At 33.6% G+C, this 25,394-nt stretch overlaps 1 protein-coding gene across 17 annotated transcripts in view; it reads left to right on the top strand.

Annotated features, from left to right (window-relative positions):
• Dlg2 (discs large MAGUK scaffold protein 2) overlaps positions 1–25,394 on the top strand; it is a 1,969,681-nt gene that overhangs the window by 1,144,850 nt on the left and 799,437 nt on the right. The window lies entirely within an intron of this gene.

Genomic DNA, 25,394 nt, shown 5'->3' with positions numbered 1-25,394 from the left:
CTGGGTCAAATGGTGGTGCCATTCCCAATTTTCTGAGGAATCTCCATACTGCTTTCCATAGTGGTTTCACCAATTTACAGTCCCACCAGCAATGTATGAGTGTACCTTTTTTACTATATCCTTGCCAACATTTATTATTGCTTGTATTCTTGATGGTCATTCTGACTGGAGTGAGACGAATTCTCTAACTCATTCTAATTATTAGAATAATTATTAGAGAATTAGCATTCCCTAATTGCTAGAGATGTTGAACACTTTTTCATATATTTGTTGATCAATTGTATTTCTTCTTTTCTGAAGTGTCTGTTCAGTTCCTTGCCCATTTATTGCTTGGGTTATTCAGGGTTTTTTTTTTTGGTGTTAAGTTTTTTGAGTTCTTTATATATCCTAGAGATTAATGCTATATCAGAGGTGCAAGTTATAAACACTTTCTCCCAATATGTAGGCTCTCTCCTCACATTATTAATTGTTTCCTTTGCCGAGAGGAAGCTTTTGAATATCATGCCAAGCAAAATAAGCAAATCCCACAAACCAAAGTCTGAATGTTTTCTCTAATATCCAGATGCTAATTCACAATAAAATTGGGGGGGGGCACTAATCTACCTTAGATTAGGTAGAGAGAAGTGATGGGAGGGGGTGGGGGAATGTGAGGATAGGAAAGATAGTAGAATGAAATAGATATTATCACTGTATGTATATGTGTGACTACATGACCGATATGATTCTGCAACAAGTACACTCAAAAAAATTATATTGCATCTATGTATGATATATCAAAGTGCATAAATGCATTCTATTGTCATGTATAACTAATTACAACAATAAAAACATTTTTTAAAAAAAGAACATGTGCAAAGGCTTTGACAGGGAGAGAGACTGGGACCCCAGTAATACCCATCAGCCAGGTAGTCTTCTTATGTGGTGGGACTTCATCAGAGTGTAGAACAGAATCTGTAGAACCACAGAGTATTTAGGTTTACTTTCAGACCATATGTATACTTTGATCATTTATGTAAAGTTAAAGGTTATTAAAGTATAGGTAAGGCAAAGGGTTATTGTGTATACAAAATCATAATCTGGCATACAAATGTGATTCTGACATTGATCTTCTTGACACTTGTAGACAGTACCTTTTTGGGAACAAGAATAGACTTCTATTTATCTTACATATGTCTCCAACATACATAATACAGGTCTTGCATTGAGCATTAATCTTTAGCCATGGCTTTTCGTGAAGGTTTATTTAGGGGTTAGCCAACAAAGAAGAACACTGACCATAGCTGGCTCTTTATTTTCTTATGTGGAGATTGTCTTATATTTCTTTATCTCTGTAATTAGATACATAGCTAAAATTTTTAAATGTTTGAATGTTAACGAGTAGTTTTGCAGGAGAGAGGCAAAGTATGTACAACTTGAAATAATCATACAATCTAACAATACAAAGTCAAAGCCTTACATACCAGTTCAGATTGTTTCAGACAAAAAAATTAAAACACAAAGAAATTATATAAATTGGGTTGCCCGTGTTATGCATTATTCTCAATATTTAGAAATTTTCCTTCTTCAATGGATTCAGAAAGTTCATTCTTCTAAGACCACAGTTAGTTTTATGGAAACAATATCAGACTAAGAAAGAGATTCTCAGATTTAAGGTGGACTTTAAATTATCACTAAAATATTTTTTAGTATGACCATGATTTTATTAAGATTTTAATTATAGCTCTAGTAATTTTACTTTTTGTGCATGTCCTGGTAGAACTTAAAAAAAAAAGCACAGATCTTATATTTGGAGTTTTCTCTGGCTTTTCTTATGCTAAATGCTTTGCAAAATAATGGAGGTAAGCAAAGATGTTCACTAGATTCTTAGTTTACATAGCAAAATGTTTCCTTTTATTAAAACCTAGCAAAGGTTAGAGTTTGAGAATAGTATTATAATTTCAAAAAGCTCGCTTACTGATATTCATATTTACCCTTCTTATCTGAAGAAATTGTCTTAAATTCCAATAGTATTTGAAATGAAAGAGTATAAAAAATGAAGCAAAATGAAAGAAAATACCAAAATACCTTTTATTAATTAACCCAGACTATGTTTTAAACCTTGGTTGAACTGAAAAAAATTACTTTTTTTTGACAGTACTAGGGATTAAATTCAGGGCTTACACAAGCTAGGTCAATGTTCTACTATTGAGTTATATCCCTAAACTACCTTGATTGAATTCTTAAGTAAAAAAATTTAAAAAGAAAAAAACATTTTAAACTCAAATTGTGCCATACATTTGTGTATGGGTTGCTGGTATCATAGAAAAAAAGATGAGAGAGAAAATTTCAAATAAAAAAAATAGCTGAAAAACATTTTATTAATACAGAATAGGAATGATACTATTAAATAGCTTCTAATTTAAAAGAAATTCCAAAATAGGAGTGATTGTACAATAATTGATAGCATTCTGGGGTTTTTGTTTGTTTGTTTTATATTTCCCTTATATTTTATATATTATGATTTTACTATTCATTAAAGTAATGTTTAAAATTCTAGTGGAGACAGGTGTGGTGGTATATGTCTGTAATTCTAACTAGGATCACATATTCAAGTCCAGCCTATGAAATTTAGTGAGACTCTGTCTCAATAAAAAAAAAAAAAAAGATGAGGAGGGCTGGGGAGGCAGCTCAGTGGTAAGCCCCTGGATTTAATTGCCAGTACAGGAAGAAACAAACAAACAAAAAAACCAGAAAAAGAACAAAGAAAAACTCCAACTGTATTAGAGAGAGTATTTATGTTTATAATATTAAATTGAGAATTTCTATCAGCTTTTAGATTTATTCATTACATTTATTTAATTCTTACTGAGCTCCTAAAGTTCAAAATATAGTATCAACAACTGAGGATCTCAAAGCAAACAAGCTAAAAGAATATACTTCTGCTAAATTCTTAACTTCATTAGTGATCATTTGTGTTATGTTGCTAACCATACTGAATCCATGTGTTTGAGTATATATGTGTATTTATAAAAGTTTGTAGAATAAATTGAGTTGCAGAATAAAAAAAATAATAATAAATAAAGTTACCTGTTGACTTTCAGGTATCAATGGCTGATATCTTTCAGTCATAGAACTTGATTTCGGCTCAGTCAACTAGATTAGTCATGATGAATGAAATTATTATCTGGATATATTTGTTCTGCTTAATCATTTCCTGTAAGTTTAGTTTCCTGAAATAAAACAAATTAGTTATGCAATGTAACCATCTTCATATAAGAAATCTAAAGAAATGACTGCTTCATAAGAAAGCTGGGAAGATAGAAACTGAGTATATGTGTAATAGGGCTTGTCATATAGTAAGCTCTCAATATAATCATTTTTAATTATGATTTTTATTATCACTCTTATCTAGACAATACAATCAATTCTAAAGTTGGATTGGAGATCATAGCATTTGAACTAACAGGATTATAGGGGTTGAGTTGTAAATTCAAAGTGATTGTGCTTCCATGAAAGAGAGAAGAGCTAAAAGTTTAAGATTTTATTATTGAAATATATTTTAACAAACCTGAGGGATAGCATATAGTTAAAGTCACACAGGATAGCATATAGTTAAAGTCATTGTGGTAAACACATAAAGCATGGGACTTACCAGAAGAAGGTCTGGGATGTCAGACAAATCACTTGGACTTTCTGAGCCAACACCTAGTATTTGTATTTATGAAACCATTGTCATTTTACAGACTGTACACTTGTTATGCTCCAACAAAGACAGTATGTGAACATTTCAAATACACTGGTATGCAATAGGAACTTACAAAGGAATTCCTAATTTACTTTTGTTAAATTAAACTTATAATAGCTTATCATTTATTCTAATTTAAAGATAATGCCATGCTAGCTTTTATTAATTATATAAACTGGTGATGGATCTCTATATAACAATTTCCATTCAATTTTATTTTCTCTCTTGAGTATATTAAGTTCAATATATCATGTTTTATACAATTTTCAATTTTCATTGTAGATGAGTGGGTTGCTTTATATTCTGTTTTGTATTGGCCTTCAAAATGTTGGCAATTTAAAAAAGCATGTGTTCTCTCTCCACCTTCCCCTTCTTTCCTCAATTGAAATCTCCATCTGGACCTTGTCTATACTCATATTAGGGAAAGAACAGATTGGATCTTTAAAAGAATTTGTTAACTCAAAACATCTAATCAATTTGAACAAAGTAATTGGTCTTCTTGGAATTAAGGGTAACTGACTCGGGAAAGGTTCATTCATGATTTCTAACCCTCATTTTCCTTGCAGATGTGCCCTGGAGGTCTACAGAGTCAGCTGTGCTTAGTCACAGTTGTAGCACCCTTCCCCAAGCTCCATGCCACTCAAATTGTTAGGGCTAATGTTCCATTTTAATGTCCAGACTTTCAGAGAAATGTAGTCACCTTAGGTAGATCAAATGTAAGAAATAAAAATTAAATTAACAGGAGGAAAGTTTCTGGACTATTGCTAATTTACCAAATATGTAATAAGCTATGATTTGCATAGATGTCCCCCCAAATCCCAGGTGTTGTAGGCTTAGACCCCAGCTCGTGGTGCTATTGGGAGGTGGTAGAATCTTTTAGAGGTAGAGTAATTGGAGGTTTTCCTATTGTTGGGGGCGTGCAAAGATAATTTTCAGACCCTAGCCTCTTCCTCATCCTGACTTTTTTGTTCATAGACATGAGGTATATAAGCTTCCTCTGCCTCACACTCCCACCATAGGGTAGTGCCTTTCCACAGGCCCAAAAGCAACAGAGCCAAATGACCATGGCAGAAACAACCAAAACTTAGCCAAAATAAACTTATCCTCTTTCAGGTTTTGCTATCTCCAATATTTTGTTACCGTAAATGAAAATAGATTAACACAATTTGGATAGATATCTTTCTCTAACATAGAAGTCTGTAACTAGCCAAAGTACCAAAATGGATGAGAGTAAAGATATTGCTAATGGTATGAGCATTTGGAAAGTTGCCTTCTCTACATATTAGCACTGAAGATTTCATGAGGTTTTACTTAATGAGGAAATAAACTCAGAAAGAGGAAGCCACAGATGTAGGAAAGAGTGGAGAACCTTGGAAGAGGTAGTGTTGGTGACATGAATGCAGGTGGTCTGGGGAACTATAAGTTTAGATTAAAGAGGAAGTTCAGAAGCTTTCAGAAGCTTCTGGAACTTAGAGAAATAGTCACTTGATAGACTATATCATATAATCAAAATTCTGTAAATAACTAATAGTCTGATGATAAAGTCAAGTGGTGTAAAAGACAAAGGCAATTAGAAACTGTTGGGAGAGCTGAGCAAGGAAACTGTTACAGGCCAATTCAGAAGCAAACTAGTCAAGACAGTACAAATATAAAATGAATTTTGATGCATTTTTAAATGCATTGTTTTCGAGGGAAACAAACCTATTTGAACTTAATGTGATAAAAATTCCTTCATGAGTGATCTAAGACTCATGATATTGGATCTACTGAGAAAAAATATATATAATATTAATATATTACCTGGCTTTGAATTTATTTATGGAATAATTTTAAAATAAAAGCCATTTATTGCTTTTTAACTTTCAGAGATAACCTATAACAAAATGAAGAAGGCTGTGTTATGGCTGCATGACAAAGAATATAAATAACAGCAATCTGGAAAATACAGAAGTACAAGTCTAACTGACGGAAAAGAGGAGGTTGAAGAATAAACAGTGGCAGATACTGGCATCTCACAAAGTGTCTACTTAAAAAAGTCTATTGAAAATTGATATAAGAAATATATTTTAAAGAAATTATTGACAGTTACAGACATAACTGATAGGAGAACTAAAATAATATTACAAGTATCAAACATGATATTAGGAGAATAGCATGAGTGACTTAAATCCTTGAATTTGATGCAAGGAAGACTAAAATTGATAAATCAAAACTTAGAACTGTATTATATAGTCTTCACATATAATTTAGAGAGAAAATTAAAGTAGAGGCAATTTCCGGAAAAGAGTTTAGAGTTGGAGAAAAATAGGGTGGCTGAAGAGGTTCTAAGCTTTTCCTCACAGTTTGTATGGAAATAAAAATATATTTATTTACATTACTGTAAAAGAAGGAAGTAAATGTGTAAGAGCCCTAAATTGCTTAAAGAATAATGCTATTCTGATAGCAACATTCTCTCTTTGCTTATGTCCTCCTGCATTTTGTCTCTGCCACAGTTAACTCTGTAGGAGTAAGCATTGAATTCCTTGAGAGTTACTCAAAGAGTTGAAACAAGAGTTGGTCAATAACAATAAATAACCATGCCTTGATTGCTTGAGCTCCTTTATCAACTTTTTAATAGAAAACATAAAATTATGGGGTATATAGTTTTGTCCATTGTTAATTCATCAAACTTTTATTGAGCAACTCTTTGTAGGTCTTAATTGTAAGGTCTTATTGGACTCATAATATACAATCCTCTCAATTTGATGAGTATACAATAAAAGATTTCTTATTTCATCATTATTTTTTAATGTCTACTATATACCAGTCACTCTCTAGTTCCTAGAGATGATATAGCTATTACAGTAGAGTCCTGGTTCTCTTAGACTTACTTTACTTATTCCCCAAAGAAGGCAGTACCTCATTAGTTTAATGATTATGATGTGATAGCACTCTAAATATCTGTGGTAAAAAGAAAAAACTTGTAGAATGTTCAGACACTATCAAAAGTTCATACACTATCGAAGAATCCATGAACCCTGCAGAAGATTACACTCTAGAGGAAGAGGCATATGAAGAGTGTTGCATAATCAAACTCTGAAGCCTGAGCTTAATGAATGAGAAAAAGCATGTTGCCCCTTTTCATAGTACTGAAATACCATTAATTTGTGGCTGTGACCTGTAGCAGTGTTTGGGAAAAAACAGAACAGTGTGCATCACTAGGTCTTAAAACCTCACAAAGAGATCAAATAATTTTTGCTGCTTTGTGATGACTTAAGGATCTAAATGAGAGTGTTGTATTTGTGAATTTGCACCAGTTTAAGTATTGAATGGTGGATATTACAGGAATGATTAGAGAAGGCAATGATCAGGTGGGGCTGTTATAATTTGGGGGTTGGAGCAAATCAGGAGTTTTATCCGTGAATAGTTTTTCTTTAAATATACTCAATTTTATATCCTCCCATCTCCTTTTACAAGAGCCTCCAAATATACATCTCAATTCCCCTATCCAACCTCTGCACCTGGCACATGGAAACAGATGGAAGAATCCAAGATTTCAATTAAAACTGCCTTTGAATTTATCATGAACGTCTGTTTTGAAGTCTTGTGAACTAGAAACACAGTGCCAATGTTCTGCCACCTTGTGGCATTTGGAATCATTGCAACATATACATAAAATCATCTGGGTTCCTTAGAACTCAATGCAGTTATATGCATGCATCAAGTTTTGTGGCCAGAAACTTTATTTTTAGAAATAATAATTATTCAGTATTCATGAGAATACATTTAGGACTTATTTTCCAATACTTTTAAAAATTATAGAGATAGAATGTCATTGGGTATAATTCTTTAGCCCATCATAAAATGTTTTCCAAATTACAATTTTAAGGATCATGGAATTGTAGAACTGGAAGGGACCTCAAAGGTTACATAGGCCAGTATTTGAATCCCTCTTATTATCTTTCTAATGGGGACAGGCTTCAGTCTTAGCTTAAACATTTCTAGGGCAGCTGGTTTCATGTCACAAAAGATAGTTATATCTTAATTACCTTTGACAGTTTGTTCAAAGACTTACAAATTTACTGATATTACCTGCATACAGCTCATATTTTTTTATACGGAATCTTTTTAAATGGAATTTTCCATATTTATTAAGTCAGCACCAAGTGCATAATAGGTACTCAGTAACAGTTCTATTCAATTTTCCCATATTCAGTTTTCCAAGATTCAATCTCATAGATTATTAGAGTTGAAAGGAAATTATATGTTCAATGACAGATGCTTAATGTTTTCAGTAGCTTGTTTAATATTCATCTAGTACTACACATTTACTTATTTTCTTCTTTTTTTTTCTCCTTGTTAAAACAAAGAGTCAATGAATACTTCCTGTATTAGATGCTGGAGATACATAATTTTAAAAAGGTAGAGTAACCGATTTGACATTTTAAAAACATCTCTCAGGAAACAACTTATTTGAGTATAAAAAGCTGTTTGATGGAGATTATTTATTAAATATATCTTGACTTGCCAGTATGTTTATTTTCTATGTTGTATAATAAACTTCCACAAATTTAGTAGTTAAAAACCACATACTTTTCTTGTTTCATAGTTTCCACTGGTGCAATCCAAGGGCAGCTTATCAGGAGTCTCTGCTTCAAGGTCTCACTGGCTACAATCCAGTGTCATCCATGGCTGCAGTCTCATCACAATCTCAATTGGGAAAGATCCACTTCCAAGATTCCATAGGTTGTTAGCAGAAACAGTTTCCTGTGTTTTTATGACTAGAGCCCTGGCTCCTTTCTGGTTGTTGGCTGGAGGCTGCCTCAGGCACAAGAGTCTGCCTGGTTTCCTGCCATGCAGCAATCCATAAGCAGTTCACAAACAGCATGGCTGTTTGCTTCTTCAAGGCTACAGTCAGAATATTCCGGGGTATATTCTTAAATATGTAAGGTCATTATGGGCATGATGTCCCATCATCCTTACCATTTAATGTAACCTATTCAAAAGAGCAGCATCCCATCATCTTGGTCACATTCTATTGCCAGTCCCCATTGGTTTTAATTTCACCCAAGGGGAAGGTATTCCATGAAAGCATGGGCATCAATAAGCAGGAGAATCTTGGGGGTTATCTTAGCTAGAGTCTAACAGAGCTGGAGAAAATCTATCTGGGAAATTAGGGAAGACTTCTAAGGAGACTAGAAATTGTGATGAGATATGATATTTTACATGTAGATGCAAGGAAAATAAACCAGGCTGAGAGAATAACCTTGCTAAACTGTGGGAGAGCAAAGCAAGATTGTGCAGGTGGATGAGGGTCAGAGCATGAAGGATCTTGTTTTGTGAATAAATGAGGACACCAAAGGCAAAGGGGAAGGTGCATGAATATCTGCAGGAAGTGCTATGCCTGGAGTTACATGGTGTCAGTGCTATTGTACTGGCGGCTGTGTGGAGAACAGATGGAAGGAATGTAAGATGAGAGGAAAGGAAATGAATGAGATGCTAGCTATACTCATAGTGTCAGGTGGCAGACTGAATTCAGACAGTAGAATAGCATCTGGGTATGAAAATATTTAGGAGTTGCAGTCACAGTATATTTTATCATTGGATAGAGTGAGTGGTAGGAGAAAGATGTGGGCATTTTGTGCTCATATTTAAAGCCAACAGACTTCTTTCAGGTAAAATATGATTTACGATTTTCTTTTAATTTTTAATTTACTAAATGGCACTGCGGTTTCTGTAAATGTGTTAAATCCCTATATAAAGCCAGATTGGACTTTAAAGACAAGTGGCTATGATTAAACAAAGTCTATGGAATGAAGTCTCATCATCAGCAGATGTAGATACTGTGATAGAAAACTGACTCCTACCTTGAGTGAACAGAGAAGTCTAAAAGTCTCAAAAATGCGTGATAGTTTAATCTCTAAATTTCAGAGGAGCCTCATGATTACTTTCTGCTTCAGTTCAGTTTTAAAATGATAGTATAATCTTGGATAATTTTGTCATCAGCAATAACTAGAGACTATATTCTGGAAATGAATTGAGGAGGCAGCTGGAAAAGTGTCCCAGTTAGTAGCAGACACTGGCCTGACACCCACTGGACCATGTCTAAGAAGGTAAGAGGTTGATGAGAGCTGTCTGGTAGTTCTACACACACACACACACACACACACACACACACACACACACACACACACATATGAATGACATGGAGAAGGGACTTGTTCAAGAATAGAAATGGACATTGTTGTAGACATTTATTTAGTGACAAAAACTAGATTAGGAAGGGGATATATTGATTTCTAGCAGATAAGCTGATTTGTAGGACACTTTTCTGCTCCATGTCAGGGCTGCTTCTGTTCAAATGGATAATTTTTGTCTTTTTGTCAGTTCACCATTCATTTTGTGTACCCAATTGTACCCCATTTTCCTGTAGGGATTACTTCTCTCCCACAGAAGGTAATTTCAATGTGACAGTACATCAGGATATATGCCCCACATGCTTCAGAAGTGAAAAGAATCCCAGAGGCTGAAACCAGCCCTTTCTGCTGGGTGCTCCCCTCTCCCAAGAGGCAGACGGACCCTTTAAATCCTGTGGAGGTTTTCATCTTCCAGCAGCAGCTGCCTTTTCCATGCTGGGTTCTTTTATCCTGAAAGATTTCCCACAAGCTTCTGAGAAAGTACCTTTCTGATTAAGTTAGTCAGAGTTGGTTGTTTATAACCAAAGAAAATGGTGCACTAGTTCATTAGCATTTGAGAAGGGAGGAGGAAAAGAGTGTTTGTTGAACTTCTACCAGCTGTCACTCTGTTTGATGTTTTACATATTTTATCATCACTAAATTGCCATGAAGTGCAAATTTATCTTCATATTAGTGGGTTGAATCGCATTAATACATCTTCTAATATTAACACAAGTTATATTTCTGGAATTAAATCATCTTGGCTGTGAAAATTTATCTAATAAAATACGAATATATGTATATAACTAGATTTAGTATGACAAGATTTTGGGTAAGGGTTTTTGAACCCTATGTGTACAATGAGATTGCTTAATTTTATTGTCTATATTAGTCTTAAAATTGAGTTGGCAAATATACTACTACTTCTTTTATTTTTTAAATTCTGTGGAACTATTCTTATAAGTTTGAAATTTTTCACCTATTCATTGATTGATAAAATTTATCTACAAAACTGCGTGGGCCTAATGTTTTCCTTGTGGGAAGACTTTTAGCACATTTATCTATCATTTTTAATAGTTACAGGATTATTTAGGCTTTCTATATCTTCTTGAGCTAAGATTTTACAAAGTTAGAATATTCAAGGAATTTATTTCATTTAAATTTACAAATTTATTGAGGAAAATCTATCCAAAAATGACCTTATCATCTTAATTTTCTGCTACATCAATAGAAATGTATTCCTTTTTATTACTAGTATGGCTTATTTGCATCTTTTTGTTTGTTTGTTTGTTTTGTTTTTGGTACTGAGGAATGAACCCAGGGGACCCTTAACAACTGAGCCACATTCTCTTTTTAATATTTTATTTACAGATCAGATCTGGCTGAGTTGCTTAGGGCCTCCCTAAATGGCCGAGACTGGCTTTGAACTCACAATCCTCCTCTGAGCTACTGAGATTACGAGTGTGCACCACTGCACCAGCCTTGTTAGCTTGTATATTCTTTTTTTAAAAAAATATTATTTTTGGTTGTTGATGGACATTTATTTATTTATTTATTTATTTATTTATTTATTTGTTTGTTTGTTTGTGGTGCTGAGAATCAAACCTACTGCCTCATGCATGCTAAGCTAGCACACTACCACTGAACCACAAGCCCAGCCCCTGCTTGTATATTCTTTAATAGATATCTTTAACATAATTCTAAGTGACACTGTGAATATTGTATGATGCTATATGAATCAAATTCCCTGGATCACAATCAATTAACACATCCATAAATATGTAATTAATGTTGAATATGATATTAATATGGTTCTTGGAATTATGCAAAGTTACATTTTTGTTTATTCTTTTTTTTGAGAGATCTTTCCAGAATTTTGTCAATTTTGTCATAAGAAAACAAACATGGTTTTATTGATACTTTCTATTGTAATTACTTTCTCCTTTTTCTAATATGTTTTAATTATTTCTTTATTTAGAATATCTTTTCCTGCTTTTTTATAACCACTTAATTTGGATACATATTGGTTTACAGATTTTCCTTTTACTAATATAGACTCATAAGGCTCTGAATTTCCTTCTTCCAATCATTTTTGCTGCATTCCACACATTTTGATATACAATATTATTATTGATATCTAGTTTTCTTATTTAAATCATGAGTAATTTAGACATTAGCTTTTTAAATTTCTAAATATATATGTTATAAAGTTAATTATTTATTCTTTTTTAAAGAACATTTTAGATTTCTTTTTTTAAAAAATATCTTTATTTATTTATTTTTATGGGGTGCTGAAGATCAAACCCAGTGCCTCACACATGTGAGGCATACACTCTACCTCTGAGTTATAGCCCCAGTCCCTAAATATTTATTCTTTTTTAATACCTTTATTAAAAAAAGTTGTTTAGTTACACATGGGCACAATATTTTTTTTTTTTTTTTGGGCACAATATTTTTATTTTGTTTATTTATTTTTATGTGGTGCTGAGGATAGAACCCAGGGTCTCACACGTGCGAGGCAAGCGCTTTACCGCTGAGCAACAACCCAGCCACCCTAAATATTTATTCTTGATATGTAATTATTTTGTGATCCACTATACTGTCTTTATGTTATACTATCTTTGACATTTGTGGCTTGAACTATTACCTAGTATGAGGTATATTTTTGTAAATGTTGCAGGTGTAGTTCAAGAGTGTGTGTGTATTCCCTACTTGATCAAGATTATTATATAGCTGGATCAAATGGTGGTTCCATTCCCAGCTTTCCCAGGAATCTCCATACTGCTTTCCAAATTGGCCGCACCCGTTTGCAGTCCCACGAGCAGTGTACAAGAGTACCCTTTTCCCCACATCCTCGCCAGCACTCGTTGTTTGACTTCATCATGGCTGCCAATCTTACTGGGGTGATGTGGTATCTTAGGGTGGTTTTGATCTGAATTTCCTTGACTGCTAGAGATGGTGAGCATTTTTTCATGTACTTGTTGATTAATTGTATGTCCTCCTCTGTGAAGTGTTTGTTCATGTCCTTGGCCCATTTGTTGATTGGGTTATTTGTTTTCTTATTGTCTAATTTTTTGAGTTCTTTGTATACTCTGGATATTAGGGCTCTATCTGAAGTGTGAGGAGTAAAAATTTGTTCCCAGGATGTAGGCTCCCTATTTACCTCTCTTATTGTTTCTCTTGCTGAGAAAAAACTTTTTAGTTTGAGTAAGTCCCATTTGTTGATTCTACAAATACCAAATGTCTTCTTTGATATAATGAGAGCAACTAAGAACAGAGCAGGGAGGAAGAGCAGGAAGAAAAGATTAACATTAAACAGAGACATGAGGTGGGAGGGAAAGGGAGAGAAAAGGGAAATTGCATGGAAATGGAGGGAGACCCTCATTGTTATACAAAATTACATATAAGAGGTTGTGAGGGGAATGGGATAACAAACATGGAGGGAAATGAATTACAGTAGATGGGGTAGAGAGAGAAGATGGGAGGGGAGGGGAGGGGAGGGGGGGATAGTAGAGGATAGGAAAGGTAGCAGAATACAACAGTCACTAATATGGCAGTATGTAAAAATGTGGATGTGTAACCGAGGTGATTCTGCAATCTGTATTTGGGGAAAAAATGGGAGTTCATAACCCACTTGATTCTAATATATGAAATATGATATGCCAAGAGCTTTGTAATGTTGTGAACAACCAATAAAAAAAAAGATTATTATATACACTGCTATAAACTGTACTCCTTCTCGTATCTCAAACCTTTCTTCTTTTATTATTTCCAGGCTTCCTTCAGCATAGTTTCAGTTGTTAAGGGTCATGCTGATTATAGAATCTTTGCATTATTTATCTAAAAATGTTTTAATCTTTTTCTGAAGAGACATTTTTTCATGGTGGAAAATTTTAGTTAATTTTTTGTACCCTTTGAAGATGCGATTTCATTTTCATATGAATTCTATATTAGCCCCTATTAAAGTTGTTACTTTGTAGGTTACCTATCTATTCTTTGCTTGATTTTAAACCCTATTCTATATCTTCGGTGTCCTAGGCCTCACTATGGTGAATCTAGATTTTTTTTATTTTATATTATTTTTTAAGTAAATTCTGTGAAGGCTTAGCATACTAATTTACCCTAAATCTGTAAATTTGTGTACTGTAGTTCTAAAAAATCCACAACCAGTCTTTCTGGAATAATGCATCTCTCCTATTCTTTCCTACTGGAACTCTCATTCAAAGTATACTGGCAAGAAGCTTTCAACAGTCTGACAGATTTTGATCTACAAAAAGTGCCACAGGGGAGAAGTAAGGCTTGAATATCTTCCCTGTGCATCTTATCATTGTGTGTGTGTGTGTGTGTGTGTGTGTGTGTGTGTGTAACAGTGCTGCCTCTTTTCTAATTTTCTGAAAGTTTTTTTTATATTCTGGGCCATTTTGTTCTTTCTTCCACTTTTCTGAACATCTCTGTCATTTATCCACCTTTTCTCCTGAGTGTAATCTTTCAGGGGGTTTTCCTAAGATATATTTTCCATTCACTGCTATTAATTTTTTCACTTCCAGAAATTTTATGGTTTTTTTTTGTTTCTATCTGCTTGCTATCCTTACTAGTCTTTACTTCTTAACTCATGCCCTCTTCTCTTTTATGTCTTGGAACACATTAGGACACAGATATTATATATCATTTATTATGTAATTTGAAATGTTTGTGTATATTTCATTCTCATTTTCTTATATTCTCAAGCACAAGATGAATCACTTTCCTAAAATTTTGTGACTGTATGTATCTTTTTAAATTTAACTTTTAATGCCTGTTTTCTAGAGATTTATCTGTGGGAATTCTTTGAGGTCTGGGTTGAAAGTGAATTACTGAGGAAAGAATGTGTTTTCTTTTTTTAAGATACCTAGGAACCACCTTAAACTTCAGTAATATTGGTGCTTTTATTGAACCACACATTGTAAATGTTATCCAAGTTTTTAAAAAGTACAAAGTGTGATTTGAAATTCTGAGGAGGATTGTTTTTCTTCCACTTAGCATCAAAGTCAAGATTAACAAACATTCTCTTTGTGTGTGTGTGTGTGTGTGTGTGTGTGTGTGTGTGTGTGTGTATAATGGGGGTGGCACTAGGGACTGAACTTAGGGGCAATCAACCACTGAGCTACATCCCCAGCCCTATTTTGTATTTTATTTAGAGATAAGGTCTCACTGAGTTGCTTAATGCCTCACTTTTGCTGATGCTGGCTTTGATCTCGTGATCCTCCTGCCTCAGCTCCCGAGCCTCTGAGATTATGGACATATGCCACCAGTGGCACCCAGCTTCCTCTTTATATTTTTTGTAGACTTCAGTAAATGAACTTTGAGGATACAAAGCATTCAACCCACAGCAATGGGAGAGAAGTTTTCCTTGTAGACACCTTCACAAAGGGTATGAAGATTTATGTCCCAGCTTTATTTAGGGCTCTTTGTTATGACTCCTCAACCTGTATGAGATGTAGAACAAATCTCCAGATCCTATGAGATTGTGAAAAGGAGCCTTTTAGGTGATTGTAAATGGTAAATGTCCCCCATGAAACTGATGTCTTTCTTACTTCTATTTCTGTATTCATTTTTGGCTTCTGAGGATTTCCTATAGTTTCTGTTCAGGTTATTTAAAATTAAAATATTTTGAAATATTTAATCTCATATTTTAAAACTTTTTATCATACTGAATCCAAATAAAATCTCCTAGAATGGACTACAAACTATCTATAGTATAGTTTAAGGTCTATATTATGATGCCTCCTGCTTAATTTTTCTTGCTAGGGATTGTTTTAGCTATTCTGTGTCTCCTATTTTTTTTATTTTTTTTTTAGTGGTACATAACACAACACCTTTTATTTATTTGTTTGTTTGTTTGTTTATTTATGTGTTTCTGAGGATCAAACTCAGTGCATCACACATGCAAGGCAAGAGCTCTACCACTGAGCTACAACCCCAGCCCCTGGATTTCCTATTTTTCCAAACAAATTTCATGACTGCTTTTTCTAATTCTATGAAGAATATCATTGGAATTTTAATTGAATTGCATTAAGTCTGTATAGTAGTTTTGGTAATATGGCCATTTTGACAGTATTAACTATGCCTATCTAAGAGCATGGGATATCTTGGCATCCTATAAGGTCTTCTTCAGTTTCTTTCTTTAGTGTTTGGTGGTTTTCATTGTAGAGGTCTTTCACCTCTTTTGTTAGATTGATTTCCAAGTGTTTAATTTTTTTCCTGAAGCTATTGTAAATTGGGTAGTTTTCCTTATCCATGACTGATGTATAGGAATGCATTTGATTTATGGGTTTTGATTTTACATCTGCTACTTTGCTGAGTTCATTTATTAGTTCTAGAAGCATTCTGATGGAATCACTTGCATCTTCTAAATGAAGAATCATGTTGTCAGCAAATAGTGATAATTTGGTTTCTTCTTTTCTGATTTGTATTCCTTTAATTTCTTTCTTCTACCTAAGTGCTCTGGATAAAGTTTCAAGGATGATGTTGAATAAAAGTGGTGAAAGAGGACATACTTGTCTTGTTTCAGGTTTTAGAGGGAATGCTCACAATTTTTCTCCATTTAGAATGATGCCCGCCTTGGGTTTAACATGTATAGCTTTTTCAATGTTGATGTATGTTCCTGCTATCCCTAGCTTTTCTAGTGTTTTCAACATGAAAAGGTGCTGTATCTACTGAGATGATTATATGATAATTAAGTTTATTTATAATTAAGTTTATTGATATAATGAATTACATTTATTGATTTCTGTATGTTGAACCAACCTTGCATCTCTGGAATGAAACCCACTTGATTGTGGTGCACTATCTTTTTAATATATTTTTGTATGTAATCTTCCAGAATTTTATTAAGAGATTTTGCATCTATATAGGGATATTTGTCTGAAGTTCTTTTTTTCTTTAATATATCTTTGTTTGGTTTTGGTATCAGGGAGATATCAGCTTCATAATATTTCTATTTCATGGATTAATTTGAGAAGTATTGGTGTTCATTCTTCTTTGAAGTTCTTGCAGGACTCAGTTGAGAATCCATCTGGTCCTGGGCTTTTCTTAATTGGCAGGATTTTGATGGTATCTTCTATTTCGTTGCTTAAAACTGAGCTGTTTAAATTGCATATGTCCTCTGATTCAGATTGAGTAGGTCATAAGTCTCTAGAAATTTGTCATATCTTCAAGATTTTCTCTGTTATTGGAATATAAATTTTCAAAATAGTTTCTGATTATCTTCTGAATTCAGTAGTGTTCATGGTGATATTTCCTTTTTAGTGAAGAATTTTAGTAATTTAAATTTTCTGTCTTTTCTTTGTTAACTGTGCTAAAGGTTTATCAATTTTATTTATTTTTTTCGAAGAACCAACTTTTTGTTTTGTCAATTTTTGAACTCTTTTTTTTGTTTTGATTTCCTTGATTTCAGCTCTGATTTTAATTATCACCTGTCTTCTACTGCTTTTGGTGTTTATTTGTTCTTCTTCATTTTATAGGGCTTTGAGATGTAATATTACTTCATTTATACATTGACTTTCTATTTTTTTAATGAATGATTTCAGTGCAGTAAACTCTCTTAGTGTTCCAGAGATTTTCATATTGGAGTTCTCATTTAAGAGTTTTTTTTATCTCATTCCTGATTTCTTCTGCTGTTCATTACTCATTCAATAGCATATTATCTAGTCTCCATGTATTAGAGCATCTTCCATTTTTAATTTTATCATTGATTTTTAATTTCATTCCATTATGATCTGATAGAATGTAGGGTATTATCTCCACTTTTTGCATTTGCCAAGAGTTGCTTTGTGGTATAAGATATGGTCAGTTTTAGACAAGGACCTGTGTGCTGCTGAGGAAAAAGTATATTCTCTCAGTGATGGATGAAATAATCTATATATGTCTGTTAAGTCTAAATTATCGATTGTATTATTTTTTTCCATAGTGTTTTCTTTTTTTTTTTTTTTTTGGAAGATCTATCTAGTACTGAGAGAGGTGTGTTAAAGTTATCCAATATTATCATATTCTATGTGATTTTTGAAATTGAAAGGGTTTGTTTGATACATGCAGATACTTCACTTTGGGTGGCATGAATATTTATGATTTTTATATCTTGCTGATGTATCATTCCCTTAAGCAGTATGAAATGTTCTTCTTTGTCTCTTCTGATTAACTTTGGCTTGAAGTCCATTTTATCTGATATAAGGTTGGAAACCCCTGCTTGTTTACATGATTTATGTGAGTGATATGTTTTTTTTTCCATCCTTTCACCTTTAGTCTGTGGATGTCTTTACCTATGAGTTGAGTCTCTTGGAGACAGCATATTGTTGGGTCTTTGTATTTAATGCAATCTGCCAGTCTATGTCTTTTGATTGATGAGTTTAGCATTAACATTCAGGATTATTATTGAGATATGATTGGTATTCCCAGTCATTTTGGTTTATTTCTGGTTTTTAACTTGACTTTGTTTTTTCTTTGATTGACTATTACTTTAGTGTAGTTCTTTCCTTTGCTGGTTTCCATTTTTTTCCCCCATTTTATCCCATGGAATATTTTGTTGAGAATTTTCTGTAATACAGGCTTTCTAGTTGAGAATACTTTTAATGTTTGTTTATCATGGAAGGTTTTGTTTCATGTTCACATCTGAAGCTTAATTTTGCTTGACAACCCTTGGTTGTCATCCATTTTCTTTCAGAGCTTGATATATGTTCTTCCAGGACCTCCTATCTTGGAGGGTCTGGGTTGAGAAATCAGCTGAAATACCATTGGTTTCCCCTTATATGTAATATGTTATTTTTCTCTCGTGGATTTTAAGAAAACTATCCTTAATCTGTAAGTTAGGTATTTTCATAATAATGTGCCTTGGTGTAGGTCTGTTGTAATTTTGCATATTTGGGGTCCTGTAAGCCTCTTGTATTTCATTTTCCATTTCATTCTTTAGGTATGGTAAATTTTCTGGTATTATCTCATTGAAAAGATTGCACATTCCTTTGGTTTATATCTCTGCACCTTCAACTATCACAAAAAATCTAAAGTTTGGTTTTTCATGTTATGCCACAATTCTTGAAAGCTCTGTGCATGGTTTTTTGCATCTTTTCAGTGAAGTCAACTTTATTTTCCAGATTATATATTTTATCTTCAATGTCTGAGGTTCTGTCTTCCAAGTGGTCCATCTGTTGGTGATACTTTTCATTGAATTTTTTAATTTAGTTTATTGTTTCCTTCACTTCAAGGATTTCTACTTGATTTCTTTTCAGAATCTCTATCTCTTTCTTTCTTTCACCTCCCAATATTCATCTCTGATTTCATTCTTTATATCATTCTTTATGTCATGGATCAGGTTAACTATGCACATTCTATATTACATTTTTTCTACTGTATTGTCAATGGATTCTATTATTGGAGCATCTTGGTTTTCTTAGGTCCCTTTGTTCCCTTGTTTTTTCATGTTCTTCATATGTATTCCCATCTTGCAGTTCTTCTGAGGTAGTACATTTTCTACTTTGTAGACTTATAATGTCCCTGAAAGTTTCTAGTACACCTTTCCTTTACGAGGGAGACCAATATTAACTGTTGTGAATTCTTTTAATGTGTATGATGAAAACATGATACAGCCTTAAACCAAATAGTTCCTAGTAAGATGTCTACAGTTTTGTTGCAATAAACAGAAATGTTGTGTTCAATTGAGTACAATATAAAAATATATTTGCAAAAGGGTTTACAATTTCAAATGATGGACGAAGAGAGGACAGAAGTGGTATAGAATGTGATGTTTATGAGGAAAGAGGATAGAAGATAAAAGTAATAAATTATAAGAAGAGTGAAAAAGGAATTAGTAGAAGTTGGCTGTTAATAGGAGAAAAGCGAGAGAATCCAGGGAAACAGGTGAGTGAGTGTGTGTGTGCATGTGTGTATGTATGTGTAAAACTAAAAGAATATGCAACAAAATTGTAATATACTATTCAGACATCCCATCCCTCATTAAACTGATGCATGAAAATTGCTTAGTTTTAAAAATGGTAGAGATGCGTGAGAGAAAGAGAGAGAAAGAGGGAGGGAGAAAGAGAAGGAGGGAGAGAAGAGGATCTTGATGGAAAATTGAACAGTTGTATCCTTTGGAGTTCACAAGTTTCTCAGCTTCCCTTCTCAGCTTACAGGTGGTGTTGTCTGGAGTTTGATGGTAGCGCCACGCTTGGGAAAAATAACAAATATATAAAGACAATTGTCCATGTTAGAAGACTGTACCCTAGGAATCTCTTTTGGGTTCCACTCATGTGGCATGTGGCATAGGGACCTACTCTTATCCCTTTATATCACCTCCAGATCCCACAATTCCTGGTCTCTGACTTAGTCTCCAAACTTGATCTCTCCTTTCCCTGCCCTTTTGAATTCCTGGTCTGGCACTAGTCTCTCAGGAAGTCCTGAGGGCACAGTGCCGGGCCTGTGTACTGGTTGTGGAGAGCTATTCTGTATCAGGAGGATCAAGAACAGGCACTCAGATATGCGGGCCAGCCTACTAAGTGTGAGCAATGAGCTGGGTTGAGGACTAGGGAAGGGTTTGGAGATCGGGGGTTTGGGGATCTGGAGGGTTAGGGTTAGGGTTAGGGTTAATGCCAGCACCCTGTTGGGCACCAGACTGATGCCAGAACTGACAGGACCAGGAGATCCATGGATGCTTGACTGGGAAGAGATTAAGGGACTAGGCTATTGCCTAGACCTGGTAAGTGCTGGCCTACGTGTGTCCTGGGAACCTGGTGGGTGTAGGACAAGCTGGCTGTGCAAGCCAAGAGCCATCACACCCTCCTCCAACCTTTTGACCTGCTATGGCCAACCCAGTCAGTCCCTGTATGCTTCAGGAGTCAAAGAACTGAGCAGAGCTTGCCTCTCTCTAGCCTCTCTAATCTGTTTCCCACAGGTGAAATACCCCCAGTTTCTGACTTTCCACAGGATTGCTGAGTTCAGACAGGCTGATGCAAAATTGGCTGCAAACTCACAGATCTGGGTTTCAGTTTCCTAGGCTTCACCATGATACAGTTTCAAAATCCCCCATTAACTTTTTAATCTAATGGCTCTTAATATCTCTTGGTGATTGTTGCCTTTCCTTTTAAGCAGGGTTTTTCCAATTGGTGAATTTCTAATTCTATCATATTCTTTACATTTATTACATAGAAATTTGTCAAAAAGAATTTTTCTTCACAAACTAAGCTTAAGTGACACTGAATTTAATTTTATAAAGAAAAAAAAAAGGACAAGTGTTCATTTTTTTCTTTCTAATTACCAGTGATTAGAGTAAATATCTGATACTCTAGTTTCCTCCAGAGCTGAAGGGAGAATTGCTCTATTTTGTTTAAAACTTGTGGGTTTGTTTTGTTGTTGTTGTTGTATTTGTGGTACAATGAATTGAACCCAGGAGCATTTCGTCATATCCCCAGTCTTTTTTATTTTGAGAGAGAGTCTTGCTAAGTTGCTGAGGGCCTTGACAAATTGCTGAGACTAGCTTTGAATTTGTATTCTTCCTTCCTCAGCCTCTGGAGACAGTGGAATTACAGGTGTTCACCAGCACATCTGGCTAGGTTAGTGATTTTTATATTGAGATTCTTCAAAAATTTTTTATAAGAAGAAAGAATATAAATAGATCATAAATAATCAAGAACACTCATCAGTTTACTACATTTGGGATTCATATTGCTTGAATATATGAAAATTTCTTGGACCTGACATTTTCTAAATACATGCAAATAACTAATATTAACTCAAGAGTAGTTCCTTTAAATTCTTTTTCATTTCTTTTTTTATTTATTCATTCCTTCATTCATTCAGCATTGGGTATTGAATGCAGAGGTGTTCCAGCATTGAAATATTTCCTTAACCCTTTTTATTTTGAGAATGGTCTTACTAAGTTGTCTAGGATGGTTTTAAACTTCTAATCCTACTGTTTCAGCCCCCGAGCAGCTGGGATTACAAGTGTGCTAAGGATATTTCTTAATTTGATGAAAATTCAAAACTGAATTTCCTACTCATTTATATCATGTTCTATCTTTAGTGATATTATTAATTTTTCAAGTTTCATTTTATCCTTTAAGATAAATGTGATTTCTACATTTAAATAATTATTTGCCCCAAAATATGTTACTAATATTTTATATTACCCTGGTCCCACCTTCATCCATAGAATTAGTGTTGAGATAAATACAAGTCTACTTGCAGTCTTGTTTACTTAACAAAGATTAATATGGATAAAAACACATTAGTTAAATGGTGACAGGATTTTTACCACTTACTAATAGGAGAGAAGGAATAAGAATATGTAATTTATATAGAAATAAATTCCTTAGCTTCCAAAGAAAAGATTGATTGTTGTTTAAGAAAATTTAGAATTAATACTCTGTGAAAACATTGGTTAATATGGCTGTTCCTCTTCCTGAACTTATATTTTATCTTAGTATGTGGAAAAATGAAAATATAACCTAATACAAAAAAAAACCTTATTTAAAATGTAAATGGGTCAAGTTTGTATAAAATAGCAATTATGAAAATAACCACAAACAAGTCACTGAACAAGACTTTATTAATTATGCAATACCCAAAGAAAGGTTCTGCATTCATGTGTTTAACAACCAAGGAAGGTACATTCTGGTTACATTCCTTATATGATAATCTATAATAAATATGAATAACCTAATAAATGGAAAATAATTATACAAATGAGAAAATAGGAGTAAAGATGTTTTTGGTGATGAGCATCTATCATAATTAATTATCACTATTAAAATATAGGCAGCTAATCTCTAAAGAAAAATAATATTTTACTAGCTCTTTAAAAGACAACCTCAGGTTAACACTAAACATGGTGAAATCTTATGGCAAAAATTTTAATATTCAGTTAGTCTATAGAGAGAAAGACATGTACATGTCTTTTAAACATTTTACTGAATAAGTTGTATATTTATATATTATAAAAGAAAATATAAAAGTTACATTAAAGTATTTATTGTAAAATATCCTGTTGTTTTCATAAAACAATCAACCATCCCACTTGATTAATTTCATATTAGCTATTTTTTTAAATCAGCTTGTGAACAAAAGCAGACCAATAATTATTGCAGTCATTTGCTCATTCATTCACCCAGCAAACATGTCAAATATTTTGTGACAGATATAATTCCCAGCAATGAGAACAAGTTTAGTGAGACAAAGACCCTTCTTTTGAGGAGCTCACAGTCTCAAGATGCAGAAACATAGAATTATGCCACATGATAGTTAACAATAATCTACTATGGAAATTGTTATAATAGAAATGTGGTGATGAATTTCAAGGGAATTACTAGAGTTGATGGGGTATTCAAGATAATGGTAGTAAGAATGCCTAAAAATGGTGACAATTTTAGGACTTATGTAGAGCATAGAATTGTTTAGACCAGTGGAGCAGTTAAACATTAAAGATTATTAGGAGAATAATTAAGAATTTTTCTGAATTGGCTAAATTGGGTAGATTACAGGTGCATTGAGTTTAGGAGAATAATTGGTTTTAGGGAAAACTTCCTTGAGCTTTTTTTCAGGTGTGCTGGGGTATAGGAAGCTGATGAACACCCAAAAATGAAGGATGGGGGCTAGAGATACCTTCTGCCCCATAAAACAACTAATTTCAGAAGAGAAATTTCAAATAGGCTTTTATTTAAGCAAATTGTACCTTTTTTGTTTATAAAAATAGCTGGAGGAACTTTTCAAAATGGAATGAAAGTATTCATCTAAAGCATCAGTAAGCTCAAAGAATCTTTTTATATAAAAGTTTTTGGATTTTTTATTGGTACATTACAATTATTTATAATATCAGGATCATTATGCCATATTCATATATGCATGTAACATAATTTGCTCACTCTCCTCTCCCAGTAACTTCTCTTTCCTTTCCTCCTCTCTTCCTAATCCACTTACTGTGCACTACTGATCTCCCATCTATCATCATCTTCTTTTTCTTCTTCTTCATCATCATCATCATCTTCTTCATCATCATTTTGATTAATTTTACAATGCAGAAATTTAAAAATTCTTGCCCTTATGTTTCCATTTTAGGAATCTCATATCTTGTGAGATTAGGACAAAAGGTTTTGTTTATTTTTATTTATATTCATTAAATTTATAGAAATTTAATGAATTGTCATATCTTGTTCAAACTTTATAAAAAGAAGATTATTAGAAAGTTTGGGATTTGTAGAATTTTAAGGAATTTTTTTAATATTTTTTTTTTAGTTATAGGTGGACACAAAATCTTTATTTTACTTTATGTTGTGCTGAGGATTGAACCCAGAGCCTCAGGCATACTAGGTGAGCACTCTACCTCTGAGCCACAACCCCAGCCCATTAAAGAAGTTTTTAAAGCAACCAATAAACTTTAGATGCCACCTTGTTATGTATTATTTATTAAAGCTTTGTGGTTATACACAGTAGGTAGGTTCATTGTGACAAACTCATACATACATGGAAATTGATTTCAGTTCATGACCCTTCTGCTTTTTCCTCTCTCCTTTCCCTCCTGCCTTCCCTCATCTCTCCCATTCTCCTTCCTCTGCTTAATTTCATTTCACTTGCCTATTAATTTATATTCAATTGATTATTTATATTATCCTGTCCTTTGCTCCACTTTTCCTTTATTTTACTCTATCTTCTGCATATGAGAGAAAACATTGGACCCTTGAGTTTCTGAGTTTGAGTTTGTCTTACTTCACTTAGCATGATATTCTCCATTAACATCCATTTTCCAGCAAATGCCATGATCTTATTCATTTTTTGTGACTGAGTAGAAATCCATTGTGTGTGTGTGTGTGTGTGTGTGTGTGTGTGTGTGTGTATCAGGGTTTCTTAATCCATTCATCTATTGATGTGCATTTGAATTGATTCCATAATTTAGCTACTGTGGTTTGTGCTGGTAGCTGCTAAAAATATTGATGTGGCTGTATCATGCTAGTTTTAGATCTTTGGGGAAAATACCGAGTAGTGGGATGGGTGGATCATATATAGTAGTTCAATTCCTAGTTTTGTGTTTTTTTAAAGAATCTATGTATTCTATGTACTACTTTCCACTGTGGTTGTACTAGTCTGCAATCCCACCAACAATGTATAAGTGTACCTTTCTCCCCACAACCACTCAAGCATTTATTATTGTTTGTATTCTTGATTATTGCCATTGTCACTGGAGTGAAATATAAGTGTACTTTTTATTTGAATTTCCCTAAGTACTGAAGGTGTTGAACATTTTTTCATATATTTGTTGGCCATTTTGTTTTTCTTCTTTTCAGAAGTTTTTGTTTAGTTCTTTGCCAATTTGTTGATTGGGTTATTTGTTCTTTTGGTATTAAGTTTCTTGAGTTTTTTGTACATTCTGGATATTAATCCCCTATGGGAGGAAGCTCTCTCTTCATGCTTTTAATCATTTCCTCTGCTGTGCAGAAGATTTTTAGTTTGATGGGATCCTGCTTATTTATTCTTAGTTTTATTTCTTTCTCTTTGGGGGT

Source organism: Ictidomys tridecemlineatus, chromosome 4 (genome assembly GCF_052094955.1).
Source record: "Ictidomys tridecemlineatus isolate mIctTri1 chromosome 4, mIctTri1.hap1, whole genome shotgun sequence".
Lineage (NCBI taxonomy): Eukaryota > Metazoa > Chordata > Mammalia > Rodentia > Sciuridae > Ictidomys > Ictidomys tridecemlineatus.
Note: the sequence above shows the minus strand (reverse complement) of the source record. Positions and strands in the feature narration are given on the sequence as shown.